The following is a 16,111-nucleotide window of genomic DNA, read 5'->3' on the forward strand; positions in this document are numbered from 1 at the left end:
GCTGCGAGGAGGGGACAAAAACATGGCTAATGAAACAAACTGTTTCAAATTACACTTATTTTCATTGTCTCTGAACCTCTAGCATACTGTCAAGACTATTCTGTCCTAGATCTATTTGTGCTCTTGCCAACTCCACTGCTGTCACTGTCAAACCAAACATGTTTGGTATGACAATGAGTGACAAGTTGTCATGATAGCACAAACAGACTGGCACTCAGGCTATATGAAAGCCAACCATCCTATCGAATGGTACCCTACATACAACATGTATTTGTCCTATAACAATAATAATAATAACAATCAGAAGGCAAAGGGGCTTACAAGATATAAGCTTATCAGAATGTCCATAGAATTATGCTTATATTCATGAAGATTAATTAATTATGGCAGTCTTTTCATATCAAGTTGGAAGTATGCATCACAGGGCATACTGAACTTACCTTGACCCTGCACCATGCTAAGGATAACGTGCTGACCACACCGTTCGCGTCGCAAAATAATGTATACATACATGTTATTCAATCATTGCACCCACACTGCTCGCACGCGTCAACGAGCGTCTGCGTAGCCAGGCGCTAAAATGGAACTTGGTTCTATTTGTGACGCTTGATACGCTTCAAGTCCCGCCTCTCCCATCTCCTCATTGGTTTTTAGGAGCATATACCCACGTGCCATCTCCTTGTGCATTTCAGGTAAACAACCCAATGTTTATATCCCAGGACAAATTAGCTAGCAACAGTTTCCTGATCACGTGTTCTGATCGCGTGTCCTCTACTCCGACAATTCATCCACAGATAAAAGGGTAAACCGAGTTTGTTTCTAGTAATCTCTCCTCCTTCAGGCTTCTTCTTCTTTGGACTTTATATGGCTGTTGGCAACCAACTTTAAGGTGCATTACCACCACCAACTGGACTGGAGTGTGGACCTTAGTTCCTCTTTCAATCACCCACGTGGGTATATGCTCCTAAAAACCAATGAGGTGATGGGAGAGGCGGGTACTTGCATCGTGTCAAGCAAGTTATATTTTAGTGCCTGGCTACGCAGACGCTCGTTGACGCGCGCAAGCAGTCTGGGTGCAATGATTGAATAACTTGTATGTGTACATTTATTTTGCAACGCTCACGCACGCGACGTAAGCGGTGTGGTCAGCATGTGAGGCTAGATTGCACAGGGCTTGGTAAAAGGCTTTAAAGCCGACTATTTTATACTCCGAGTATAATTTAAAGTGGAACTGACAGCGTTTTAACAACTTTGCAGAAATGAAACAAACAATCAATGTCAGTCAAATATATAAAATTCCTAGTTTATGCAACAAAAACAACTTTAGAAGAGGTTTTAAAAACAGGTTACATTTGACTCAAAATTCCATGACGTACAGTAAGGCATTGTTGGCAGAATAGATGGATTCAGTTCAATGCATGATTAATATAATTCACCAATACATTTCTTGGTAGTCCAAAAAATATTGCTATCAGGTTGTAGATCACAGCTGGCCAGGTACACTGTTTGCTGCCTCCATTCGGGATGCACTGTTTCAGTTTCAATGACTCAATATTCTGGACAAAAACGGACGAATGTAACTGGGCTGGGAATGCCAATACAATCAAACTAGTAAAGGAAATGATCACAAGTCAGTCACAACGTGGCCAATAGGCTAGCGTATCTATTTATGTAGCTATTTATTTAGTAAGCTAAACACTGGAGCCTAGAGTTAGCTAACTGGATAACAGTCGTTGAAGTTTACAAACTTCATCGACTGTTATCCAGGGAGGATGTCATGTCATTGGAGGAGTGGACGAGTGACCAACTTTTCCCCTTCATATCGCTTTTCGGTGGCCACAGCTAGAGATGCAGGTGTCATTTGGCTAGCTAGCAAGACCTGCCACCCCAGGTAGCCTAGTGATTGCTTTCTAATGTTCTAAAATCGCTCTGTTGCTACTGCCTGTAAACACACAGTCCAGTTCAAAGTGAATGATGGCAGGCTAGCTCTGATTGGTTATGGCGCACCGGTCTGCGTAGGCTCCGGTCCTGGACAAGACATACTGTATGTTATTATTAGGTTTTATTTACTGCAAACACACGGCCTTCGTTCCCACATGATATTGCTTTAAAATTTTCACAAATGCCCTACTATACGTCATACCCAAACATTTTATGAATTTATGAAAATGACCATATCTAAGTGCTCGCTTAGAAAAGTGTCATATTCTTCCTGGGGGTGTATATGAACCGATTTTAATAAAATGTAATTTTGCTAAAACGCTGTCAGTTCTACTTTAACAAAAGCTATACTCTTAAATAAGTATACTGAACAAAAATATAAACGCAACATGTAAAGTACTGGTCCCATGTTTCATTAGCTGAAATAAAAGATCCCAGATTTTTTCCATATTTTCCATATGCACAAAAAGCATATTTCTCTCAAGTTTTGTGCACAAATTTGTTTACATCCCTGTTCTCCTTTTCCAAGATAATCAAGAAGCGGATTAAACAGCCTGATCATTACACAGGTGCACCTTGTGCTCGGGACAATAAAAGGCCACTCTAAAATCTGCAGTTTTGTCACACATCACAATGCCACAGATGTCTCAGGTTTTGAGGGAGCATGCAATTGGCATGCTGACTGCAGGAATGTCCACCAGAGCTGTTGCCAGAGAATTTAATGTTCAATTCTCTACCATAAGCTGCATCCAATTTTATTTGAGAGAATTTGGCAGTACATCTACCCGGCTTGACAACCACATATCAAGTGTATGGCGTCATGTAGTCGAGCGGTTTGCTGATGTCAACTTTGTGAACAGAGTGCCCCATGGTGGCGGTGGGTTTATGGTATGGGCAGGCATAAACTACGGACAACGAACACAATTGCATTTTATTGATGGCAATTTGAATGCACAGAAATACCGTGACGAGTACCTGAGGCCCATTGCGAGGCCCATTTATTTTAAGGTACCTGTGAACAACAGATGAATATCTGTATTCCCAGTCATGTGAAATCCATAGATCAGGGCCTAATTAATTTATTTCCATTGACTGATTTCCTCATATGATCTTTAACACAGTAAAATCTTCGAAATTGTTGCATGTTGCGTTTATATTTTTGTTCAATAAAAATAACCAAGTAAATAATCCAGTGGTGAAAGTTGCTTTGCTCCCCTTAATCAGATCCTCTGGACTCAACTCTATGTCAGTGAGACTGTATTTAGATTAAGAATTCTTACCTGCCAACCTTTCGATGTCCTTTTAATGTCAGTGGTACTTCTCTTTTGAATCTATAAGAAAAACAAGAAAAATGGGATCTAAAGGACACTGTATCAACATCACAGTCCATTCAAACAGCCCATCAGAAGAGTTGTTCCCAAGTCCCATGTGCGTTCAGACATCTTCAAAAATAACACTAACATCGATTTGCACCAGCATTCATCCACTTAATGGTAGTGTTGCTGACCAGGGCATTGCTTAAAGCATTGCTTGAAAGTAGGAAGTACAGTAGGATAGGGCCCTGGTCAAAAGTAGTGCACTATATTGGGAATAGGGTGCCATTTCCATGTTTGTTTTGTCCAGGCAGCTGCTAGGACTACTGAGCACCATTCAATTTGAGTGTGCAGGTTAGAAGCTCTTTAGGAGAATATTCTCCAGGCTATTAGAGGAGTCACTACTTTAGCATTGACCTAAGGGATTAAAAGGGCAAAGGGTATTCTGCCATATCTTTTTCACTGATGTAATCTTTTTCTCTAGATATAATCTTAATCTGGGAATTATGATATGATTCCCTCATAACATATAGAGTACCAGTCAAAAGTTTGGACACACCTACTCATTCAAGGGTTTTTCTTCATTTTTAATATTTTCTACATTGTAGAATAATAGTGAAGACATCAAAACTATGAAATAGCACATATGGAATCATGTAGTAACCAAAAAAGTATTAAACAAATCAAAATTTGAGATTTCCACTGGTCTAATGTCCATTGCTAGTGTTTCTTGGGCCAAGCAAGTCTCTTCGTCTTATTGGTGTCCTTTAGTTGTGGTTTCTTTGCAGAAACCTTTGAACACAGTAGGCTTAATATCCACACATATTTAACTGCCAATTTACTGTTGGATCCCTTCAGTTGGTATAGTCTACATTTCGTTTCATTCTTCTTCTTCTGTAAATGCTGTCACGGTGGTTGTTGCTGAGGATCACTAACAGTTCACCATATTTAATGTAAAAAAATGTAGGCTAATTAAATAAGCGCACACCAAGCAGTTTGAACCTGACGCATGATGCAAAACTTGACTGTGTCATCGCACAGTTCCATGGTGAGTGCGGGCAATAGACCAGGGTATTGTACACTACTCTCCCTATCATAATTCTATGTACACTAATCTTCCAACATTACCATGGTTTGAAGAACTGAATGTAGCAATTTTGTAAATGAATCAAACCACCTTTTTTCCTTTTCTTTTGTGCGTAAAGACTCTCAACCCATTTTTCCATGATTGCCAAGGGATCATGACAACTTCCCTAAACCTACATATTGTGAAACATCAGAGTGTTTTTAAATCTATGCATGGGTTCCTGAAACTGAGATATGCATATGTTTTGATGACTGTATTTTATTGATCTCCATTCTGAATGCCTTCTCCATAGGCTACATTCTAGTTGTACCTTATGATAGCTGGATACAACTGTAAAACCAGTCACATGGCACAGGCTAGTATGATATGTTACGTTTGGTATGGCTACATAAGACAGAAAGAAGGTTACTTAAGGCAAAAATGAAAGGAGGGTGGGTGGACGTATAACGCGAACGTCTAGCATACGTGTTCGAATCTCATCAAGGACAACTTTAGCATTTGAGCTACTTTGCAACTACTTAGCATGTTAGCTAACCCTAACCTTAACCTTTTATCCTAACCTCAGCGGCAGGTAGCCTAGTGGTTAGAGCATTGGACTAGCAACCAAAAGGTTGCTAGATCAAATCCCCGAGCTGACAAGTTAAAAATCTGAACAAGGCAGTTAACCCACTGTTCCTATGCCGTCATTGAAAATATGAATTTGATCTTGACTGACTTGCCTAGTTAAGTAAAGGTAAAAGCAAATTCATAACATATCGCACTTAGTAACATATCATCCACATTTTAATTCGTAACATATCCTACAAAATGAATGATGGACATCCACAAATGAATACATACCGACCAAATATAACATATCATACTAATTTTAGTGTCCTGAATTTTCTTTTACTATGTTACGTCTCCCCAGCTTCAGGTTGTATGGCAGCCAACTGAAGCATAACAGCATATCAACTTTTCCACAGTGAAGTTTATAAAATGCTGGATGAAATTTGGAGATCCAAGCTATAGGCTTCTGTATAGCCATGTGCAACTGACAGTATAACACCAAACCTACTGAGTTGATTTATGATTTCTAGAATGTATAAATTATATGCCCGGACTTTTCACTGTTTAAATGTTTTTTTTTTAGCCACTCTCGGTAGCCACCGTCACTTATACACTCTTAGAAAAAAGGGTTCCAAAAGGTTTCTTCGGTTGTCCCCATAGGAAAACCCTTTTTGGTTCCATGTAGAACACTTTTTTGTTCCAGGTAAAACTCTTTTGGGTTCCATGTAGAACCCTCTGGAACCAAAACAATTATACCTGGAACCAAAAAGGGTTCTTCAAAGGGTTCTCCTATTGGGACAGCTGAAGAACCCTTTTAGGTTCTAGATAGCGCATTTTTTTGTACCCACATACATTTATAACTGTCACTTTAGTGTTAGTTTCTTTACATTTTCCATCATTCCATTACATCATTAGTTTACCTTTCTTTCCACTGTCACTTTCGATAGCAATAGTATAATAACATTGGGCAATAATTTGGGACGTGTAGCCTATTTGAATCATTATGGAACACAGACCACACGTGGAAGTTTAAACCTGGAGACTGGCGCATGGTTCCCGACTACTTGACCGTTGTCATCACAGTTCCATGATTATAGTAAAGATTATTAGGGTAGATTTATAGGACTACTGTTTCAACCCCTATTGTACACTTTCCTCACCTTCCAATATTTCACGGATTGAACAATTGAATAATGCAACTTTCAGGATGAATCAAACCACTGTATTTTTGATTCACCAATATATTTAGTGCGTAAAGGTTCTCCAAACCTGTTTTTGTATTATTCATAAATATGTTCCTAACCCAAAATAATATACAAGATCAGAGTATTTTTAAATCTACCAACTGGTGCTGAAAAGGAGATGAATATGCATGTGTTTACATGGCTTTCTTTCATTGATCCCGAATATTCTGAACCGTTCTCTCCATATATTCTAGTCAGTCTGTTGAGAAAATTAAGATTAAAGGTACACCAAATGTAAAGGGATGGCTTTAGATAAATGTACTAAAAAACGTACTGAATGTACTGAAAACTCCATGAGAAAATCTGTTGGCTAGCATGTGGGAGGGTTTCAGCAGTTTAATTACATTTATTCAGCGTGTATTCAGCGTGCGCAAGGGCACCACGCCTGCCAATCCTGTTACATACCTGCGCAAGGTAAGTATGAATACCAACTATTGAGAAGTGCATAGGAAAGGCTTGCATAGGAAAGGCGTACATTTCCTAAGTCTGAATCGGGCTCGTAATGCCTATATACTCAAAGCTATAAACATCCAAGCAGCTTAAGCTTGGTCTTAAAATGAAAAGCCTCGGTAGAAAGAACTCTGGTGGCAATAAGAGAGAGGCATGAGTGAAGCTCCTCAAAGGTGGTTGACCTAAAAATCTTAAAACAAGCCGACACTGATGTGCGAGGCCAATTCCTATTTTGACCTGCATATCTCAAATAATGCTTCAAACATCATGTTGCTTAAATAAGAAAACCACTGGAATCATCACCCACATAAACAGTTCCAATCAAATCAATGCCTTATATTCTTCTCACAAGGTCAGAGAGGATTAATATTGTACTATGATCCTTTCTAGGTATTGTAATGGAAAGTAAAGGTGGAAGGTGTACACACATCTGCTAAATTCTTTCTCAATAAGCCTCAGGAAGCAACGTAATCTTAACTCTCTCAGCAGATGCCTCTGGGATTTTAAATAACATGACAGTATCGTTGATTTGATTGTTTTAGGCAGGCACTGACTGAGTCAGTAATGCAATGATCTTCAATGAGTTCCCCTGCCAGTCCATTGTGCTAAGGGATTGGTCCACCACGATAAGGGTGAGGCCAGAACATCCATTTGTGGCTAAGCAGACATCTGGCACATCAAATGTGAATTGATGCAATATCTAAGGATCAACGCAAGGCCTACAGGAGATCATCGCTATTTAAACATAGTACAGTGTAATTTTTATAACCAAATGGACTGTGGGCCCTCATTTGTGCAGTGTAATTTGTGCAATACAGCGCAAGGCACACAGACAGTGCCTGTTCACACAAGTTTGAATACATTGGGTCAATACGATGAGGAGTTTGTCCTGCGTGTGAGGTGCCAGGTGGACTGGGAAAGGAAGTGATGTGATTGGTCAGGACAAGCACTTGGCAAAAGCCATGCTGATAGCTAAACGTGCTGCGACCAACATCTATTCCTACAGAAGGTCACTGATGTAACTAGAAAACCTGCTGTCTCTTTAGTCCTGGGGCACTGAGACATGACATGATGTGGTATGAGGGTTGCAGTGAAGAAGCACTGCAGGGAAAAGTTAACAACAGTCCTTCTTATGTGACTGGACAGGGGCCAGCTGTATTCAAAGCACCACATAGGCGACTGCATGGCATACCCGTGCACAGCCACATTGAACTACAGATGTCGGATCTTAATTTGATCACCCTGTTGCGGGATAACTGCAACCAGTCCAAAAGTCCAGTTTCAGAAAATAAAGGCTTGAATGGGAAATGTTAAACTTTACCTCCCTTATCCTACCTCATTTGCACACACTGTGTATAGACTTTTTCTATTGTATTATTGACTGTATGTTTGTTTATTCCATGTGTAACTCTGTGTTGTTGTTTGTGTCGCACTGCTTTGCTTTATCTTAGCCAGGTCGCAGTTGTAAATGAGAACTTGTTCTCAACTAGCCTACCTGGTTAAATAAAGGTGAAATAAAAAAAATATTAAAACTTGTTGTGTATCAACCACTACAAAAATGTCCATTAATTGTACCCCCAACAGCACACATTTTGTTGTATCCCCAGACAAGTCCACCTGATTCAACTTGTCAACTAATCATCAAGCCCTCAAGTGAGTTGAATCAGGTGAGTTTGTCTGGGGCTACAACACAAATGTGTGCTGTTGGGGGTACTCGAGGACTGGAATTGGGAAAAACTGTACTAGATGTAGCCCAAATGGAGCAAATTACTAGTCTATAAATCAACAAATCTATATGGTGACATCATTGATGTATTAAAAATCACTTTTAATTACAATGAGATGTTGCTCTTCTGCTTTCCAATCGGTTAACCTTCAGGTAGCAAAGCCACAACAATAACAATAAATGTAGGTTACGTAATCTGATTAAGTGATTTTTCTAACCACGCACCTTGCATCAACCAAACAAAACCCTCTATAATGCAGTAGGCATCAGGATCCAATCCCAGCTGCAATAATAACACAGGCTGACACATCTCAATACATACAGAATTGTGAAATACTGACATTTTCATAAATATTCCCAGCACAAACTTTTAAAATATGACTTTACCCAGTCAGGACAACAAAGGAATATCCTATACAATAATAGCCTATACTTTAGAATGTGGATATAGGCCTAGCTTCATCACAAATAGCAATGGACGTGAACAGCTACAGTCTAAATACATCATGCCAGCATCTAATTCCAGTAATTCCCTCCTCATTATATATATACCGGTCAAAAGTTTTAGAACATCAACTCATTCAAGGGTTTTTCTTTATTTTTACTATTTTCTACATTATAGAATAATAGTGAAGACATCAAAACTACGAAATAACACATATGGAATCATGTTGTAACCAAAAAAGTGTTAAACAAATCAAAATATATTTTATATTTGAGATTCTTCAAATAGCCCCCCTTTGCCTTGATGACAGCTTTGCACACTCTTGGCATTCTCTCAACCAGCATCATGAGGTAGTCACCTGGAATACATTTCAATTAACAGGTGAGCCTTCTTAAAAGTTCATTTGTGGAATTTCTTTCCGTCTTAATGCGTTTGAGCCAATCAGTTGTGTTGTGACAAGGTAGGAGGGATATACAGAAGATAGCCCTATTTGGTAAAAGATGAAGTCCATATTATGGCAAGAACAGCTCAAATAAGCAAAGAGAAACGACAGACCATCATTACTTTAAAACATGAAGGTCAGTCAATACGGAAAATTTCAAGAACTTTGAACGTTTCTTCAAGCGCAGTCGCAAAAACCATCAAGCGCCATGATGAAACTGGCTCTCATGAGGACTGCCACAGAAATGCAAGACCCAGAGTTACCTCTGCTGCGGAGGATAAGTTCATTAGAGTTACCAGCCTCAGAAATTGCAGCCCAAATAAATGCTTCACAGAGTTCAAGGAACAGACACATCTCAACATCAACTGTTCAGAGGAGACTGTGTAAAACAGGCCTTCATGATCGAATTGCTGCAAAGAAACCACTACTAAAGGTCTCCAATAAGAAGAAGAGACTTGCTTGGGTCAAGAAACACAAGCAATGGACATTAGACCGGTGGAAATCTGTCCTTTGGTCTGGAGTCCAAATTTGAGATTTTTGGTTCCAACCGCAGTGTGTTTGTGAGGCGCGGTGAGGGTGAACGGATGATCTCAGCATGTGTATTTCCCATCGTAAAATATGGAGGAGGAGGTGTTATGTTGTGGGGGTGCTTTGCTGGTGACACTGTCTTTGATTTATTTAGAATTCAAGGCACACTTACCCAGTATGGCTACCACAGCATTCTGCAGCAATACGCCATCCCATCTGGTTTGGGCTTAGTGGGACTATCATTTGTTTTTCAACAGGACAATGACCCAACACACCTCCAAGCTGTGTAAGGGCTATTTTACCTAGAAGGAGAGTGATGGAGTGCTCAGTGAAGTCAGACCGCAGAGTGAAGGAAAAGCAGCCTACAAGTGCTCAGCATATGTGGGAACTCCTTTAAGACTGTTGGAAAAGCATTCCAGGTGAAGCTGGTTGAGAGAATGCCAAGAGTGTGCAAAGCTGCCATCAAGGCAAAGGGTGGCTATTTGAAGAATCTCAAATATAAAATATATTTTGATTTGTTTAACACTTTTTTGGTTACTACATGATTCCATATGTGTTATTTAATAGTTTTGATGTCTTCACTATTATACTACAATGTAGAAAATAGTAAAAATAAAGAATAACCCTTGAATGAGTAGGTGTTCTAAAACATTTGACCGTTAGTGTATATACCCTATATAATCCATTCATTTGAAGGGGTGTCCACGTACCTTTGTGTATATAATATATATATATAAAGGTCCCCTACAGAGAAGCATATGAACCAATTTCAGATGAATTTCTGTTTTGAAGGCTATTAAATCTCATCTAAATGGTATGATGCTACTTACAGCAGGGAGGGAAAGTGATTGTCATTTTATGCATAGCTGGTGGTAGCACAAATAGATTACAGTCCTCCCGCGCTTTTTGTCCTGCTTACCTGCCAAAAATGTACCCGCCAATAATAGTCACAGCAGAGGTAGAAGCAGCCAAGTACACTTTCACACTAGAGCATCATTCTCAGTAACCATTAGCATATCCTATGCCTATGCATGTCCATGAGCATCTTGCAATACACATCAAGTGCTGCCTGTGGTGATTGATATTAGTCTATGACAATTTCAAACACATCAATCATGTAGCCTACCTGATTTTTCTGTAGTTCTGAAGCACATGCCCCCTTGGACCAACCGACCTCACAGATGCGCCAACCATCGAGGCAAGTAGCAGCAGCAGTAGGACATCCGTGGGCATAGTGTCCACACTGACAGCGTTCTGGACCCAGTTGTCCAAAAGTCTAGTTTCAGAAAATAAAGGCTACAGTGAGAACTTTTTATGTCCCTTAGGCATGATCCCTGGTACCGTTCGCGCCAAAATACTATAGACACAAATACACTGAAACATCCGAGGTATTTAATCTCACTGTTGGGAAAGCAATTTCGCCTAAACCTATAAATCCTTCCACGTCAGATGGCTCAGATGTTCTCCCCATCGTATATGTGTGAGCATAGCGGAGCACATCCAGTTTTCTGGCTCTCAAGAGCAGATCTGTTAGCTCAGGTTAAAAGGCGAGAGTGGGCTACAAGGCAGTTCTGTCCCTAGCCTAACATATTTACGTAATTGAGGACATTATATGATATATAGGGCGGAATTATTTCAAATGATCATGTGGGCTGAAATACCTCAGAACACCTGACTCTAGGCTAACATGCCCTCTACCAAACATCTTTAAATACAGTAAAACATTTCATAAAGTAAATCCTATGACAATCGTTTTAAACAATGGCTATTCTTTGTTTTCACAATAATGTCCACTCATTGTTTTCATAATACCAAATTGATAGCAGGGTTGTTGTGCTCGATTCAGAATTTTATTGAGAATGGCTCAGAGATTTCAATTCAAGCAGGACACAGAATTGCAACTCGAATGAAAGGAAATATAATTGAATTCAATTAAATTCAAATGCCTCTTCTATTCTATACAGAACAAAAATAAAACAGTTCGTACAAGGAAATCAGTCAATTGAAATAAATTCATAGGCCCTAGTCTATGGATTTCACATTACTGGGAATACAGATATGCATCTGTTGTCACAGATATGCATCTGTTGTCACAGATACATTAAAAAGGTACTGTAGGGGTGTGGATCAGAAAACCAGTCAGTATCTGGTGTTACCACCATTTGCCTCATGCAGCGCAACACATCTACTTCGCATAAAGTTGATCAGGCTGTTGATTGTGGCCCGTGGAATGTTGTTAATTTGCTGTTGAATGTTTCTAGATATTGACGGGAACTGGAACACGCGGTCGTACACTTTGATCCCAGAGCATCACAAACATGCTCAATGGGGCTCAGGATCTCGTCACGGTATCTCTGCATTCAAATTGGCATTGATAAAATGCAATTGTGTTCATTGTCTGTAGTTTATGCCTGCCCATACCATAACCCCACCGCCACTACTGGACGTACTGCCAAATTCACTAAAACAACGTTAGAGGCGGCTTGTGGTAGAGTAATTAACATTCAATTATCTGGCAACAGCTGTGGTGGACATTCCTGCAGTCAGCATGCCAATTGCACGTTCCCTCAAAACTTGAGACATCTGTGGCATTGTGTTGTGTGACAAAACTGCACATTTTACAGTGGCCTTTTATTGTCCCCAGCACAATTATTGTCCCCAGCACAAGGCGCACTTGTATAATGATCATTCTGTTTAATCAGCCTCTTGATATGCCATAGCTGTCAGGTGGATAGATTGTCTTGGCAAGGGAGAAATGCACACTAACATGGAAACAAATTTGTATCAGCTATGAAGGTAAGACCCAGATGCAGACCACGTCGGATAACCAATAGTTTAATAATCCCAAAGGGGCAGGCAAATAGACAGGTCAAGGCAGGCAGGGGTAAATAGTCCAGAGAAGTGGGGGAAAGGTAGGCAGGCTCAGGTCAGGCAGAGGTCGGCTATCTGGAAGTGTCAGATTCAATGAAACTCTCATGTTCTATGACGGAGTTGAATTTCTTTGAATTCCACTGAATTCAATTCTACTTCCTGTCTCTCAAACTCAAATTCAAATTCTACATCCTGTGAGGTGTGGCCAATTAAATTCGAATTTCAACTCATAAATTGTTTGGGAGTCAATTGGAGCTGGAGGAGCAATAATGGCGCCGAAGGAGATGGCTGCCGTTTTACAGTCCCCTACCCAATTGTGCTATTATGTGTGTTTTTTGGTGTTATTTGTAACTTATTTTGTACATAATGATTCTGCCACCATCTCTTATGACCGAAAAGAGCTTCTAGATATCAGGACAGCGATTACTCACCCCGTACAGGAATAATACTTTTTCTTTAACGAGTTGGATGCAAAGGATTTACTCCAGACACCCGACAAGGCCCTCATTCCCGTAATTCGCAGGAGAAAGAGAGGGAGAAATCGGGGACGTAGGTCTGGGTGCCTTGTAAGGATATGACGGCGAGTGGGAAATCTGCCTTTACCATTGGTCCTATTGGCCAAAGTACAATATAGGATAATAAAATAGACGAGCTACGAGCATGTATATCCTACCATTAAAAACTGTAATATCTTATGTTTCACCTAGTCGTGGCTGAACGACGACATGAATAACATACAGCTGGTGGGTTTTACGCTTTTCGGCAGGATAGAACAGGCGCCTCGCAAAAGTATTCACCCCTCTTGAAGTTTTTCCTATCTTGTTGCATTACAACCTGTAATTTAAATGGATTTCTATCTGGATTTCATGTAATGGACATACACAAAATAGTCCAAATTGATGAAGTGAAATTCAAAAATTAAGAGATTCCCCAAACATATGGAAGAAGGTACTCTGGTCAGATTAGACTAAAATTTAGCTTTTTGGCCAGCAAGGAAAACACTATGTCTGGCGCAAACCCAATACCTCTCATCACCCCATGCTGTTGAGATGTTTTTCATCGGCGGGGACTGGGAAACTGGTCAGAATTGAAGGAATGATGGATGGCGCTACAGACAGGGAAATTCTTACATTTACATTTACGTCATTTAGCAGACGCTCTTATCCAGAGCGACTTACAAATTGGTGCATTCACCTTATGATATCCAGTGGAACAACCACTTTACAATAGTACATCTATATATTTTTTGGGGGGGAGGGTGGGGGGGTTAGAAGGATTACTTAATCCTATCCCAGGTATTCCTTAAAGAGGTGGGGTTTCAGGTGTCTCCGGAAGGTGGTGATTGACTCTGCTGTCCTGGCGTCGTGAGGGAGCTTGTTCCACCATTGGGGTGCCAGAGCAGCAAACAGTTTTGACTGGGCTGAGCGGGAACTGTGCTTCCGCAGAGGTAGGGAGGCGAGCAGGCCAGAGGTGGATGAACGCAGTGCCCTTCTTTGGGTGTAGGGACTGATCAGAGCCTGAAGGTACGGAGGTGCCGTTCCCCTCACAGCTCCGTAGGCAAGCACCATGGTCTTGTAGCAGATGCGAGCTTCAACTGGAAGCCAGTGGAGTGTGCGGAGGAGCGGGGTGACGTGAGAGAACTTGGGAAGGTTGAACACCAGACGGGCTGCTGCGTTCTGGATGAGTTGTAGGGGTTTGATAGCACAGGCAGGGAGCCCCGCCAACAGCGAGTTGCAGTAATCCAGACGGGAGATGACAAGTGCCTGGATTAGGACCTGCGCCGCTTCCTGTGTGAGGCAGGGTCGTACTCTGCGAATGTTGTAGAGCATGAACCTACAGGATCGGGTCACCACCTTGATGTTAGTGGAGAACAACAGGGTGTTGTCCAGGGTCACGCTGAGGCTCTTAGCACTCTGGGAGGAGGACACAATGGAGTTGTCAACCGTGATGGCGAGATCTTGGAACGGGCAGTTCTTCCCCGGGAGGAAGAGCAGCTCCGTCTTGCCGAGGTTCAGCTTGAGGTGGTGATCCGTCATCCACACTGATATGTCTTCCAGACATGCAGAGATGCGATTCACCACCTGGTTATCAGAAGGGGGAAAGGAGAAGATTAATTGTGTGTCGTCTGCGTAGCAATGATAGGAGAGACCATGTGAGGATATGACAGAGCCAAGTGACTTGGTGTATAGCGAGAATAGGAGAGGCCCTAGAACTGAGCCCTGGGGGACATCAGTGGTGAGAGCACGTGGTGCGGAGACGGATTCTCGCCACACCACCTGGTAGGAGCGACCTGTCAGGTAGGACGCAATCCAAGCGTGGGCCGCGCCGGAGATGCCCAACTCGGAGAGGGTGGAGAGGAGGATCTGATGGTTCACAGTATCAAAGGCAGCAGATAGGTCTAGAAGGATGAGAGCAGAGGAGAGAGAGTTAGCTTTAGCAGTGCGGAGAGCCTCTGTGACACAGAGAAGAGCAGTCTCAGTTGAATGACCAGTCTTGAAACCTGACTGATTTGGATCAAGAAGGTCATTCTGAGACAGATAGCAAGAGAGCTGGCCAAGGACGGCACGCTCAAGAGTTTTGGAGAGGAAAGAAAGAAGGGATACAGGTCTGTAGTTGTTGACATCGGAGAGATCGAGTGTAGGTTTTTTGAGAAGGGGTGCAACTCTCGCTCTCTTGAAGACGGAAGGGACGTAGCCAGCGGTCAAGGATGAGTTGATGAGCGAGGTGAGGTAAGGGAGAAGGTCTCCGGAAATGGTCTGGAGAAGAGAGGAGGGGATAGGGTCAAGCGGGCAGGTAGTTGGGCGGCCGGCCATCACAAGTCGCAAGATTTCATCTGGAGAGAGAGGGGAGAAAGAGGTCAAAGCATAGGGTAGGGAAACCTGTTTCAGTCTTCCAGAGACTTGAGACTGGGACAGAGGATCACCCTCCAGCAGGACAATGACCCTAAGCATACTGCTAATGCAACACTTGAGTGGTTTAAGGGGAAACATTTAAATGTCTTGGAATGACCTAGTCAAAGGCCAGACCTCATTCCAATTGAGAATCTGTGGTATGACTTAAAGATTGTTGTACACCAGCGGAACCCATCCAACTTGAAGGAGCTGGAGCAGTTTTGCCTTGAAGAATGAGCAAAAATCCCAGTGGCTAGATGTGCCAAGCTTATAGAGACATACCCCAAGAGACTTGCAGCTGTAATTGCTGCAAAAGGTGACTCTACAAAGTATTGACTTTGGGGGGTGAATAGTTATGCACGCTCAAGTTTTCTGTTTTTTTTGTCTTATTTCTTGTTTGTTTCACAGTAAAAAATATTTTGCATCTTCAGTGTTAGGCATGTTGTGTAAATAAAATTATACAAAACCCCAAGAATCCATTTTAATTCCAGGTTGTAAGGCAACAAAATAGGAAAAATGCCAAGGGGGTGAATACTTTCACAAGCCACTGTGAGACAAGGGGTGACAGTCTATGTGTATTTGTAAACAACAGTTGGTGCACGAAATCAAAGGAATTCTCAAGGT

This window comes from Salmo salar, chromosome 06 (assembly GCF_965601325.2).
Source record: "Salmo salar chromosome 06, fSalSal1, whole genome shotgun sequence".
Lineage (NCBI taxonomy): Eukaryota > Metazoa > Chordata > Actinopteri > Salmoniformes > Salmonidae > Salmo > Salmo salar.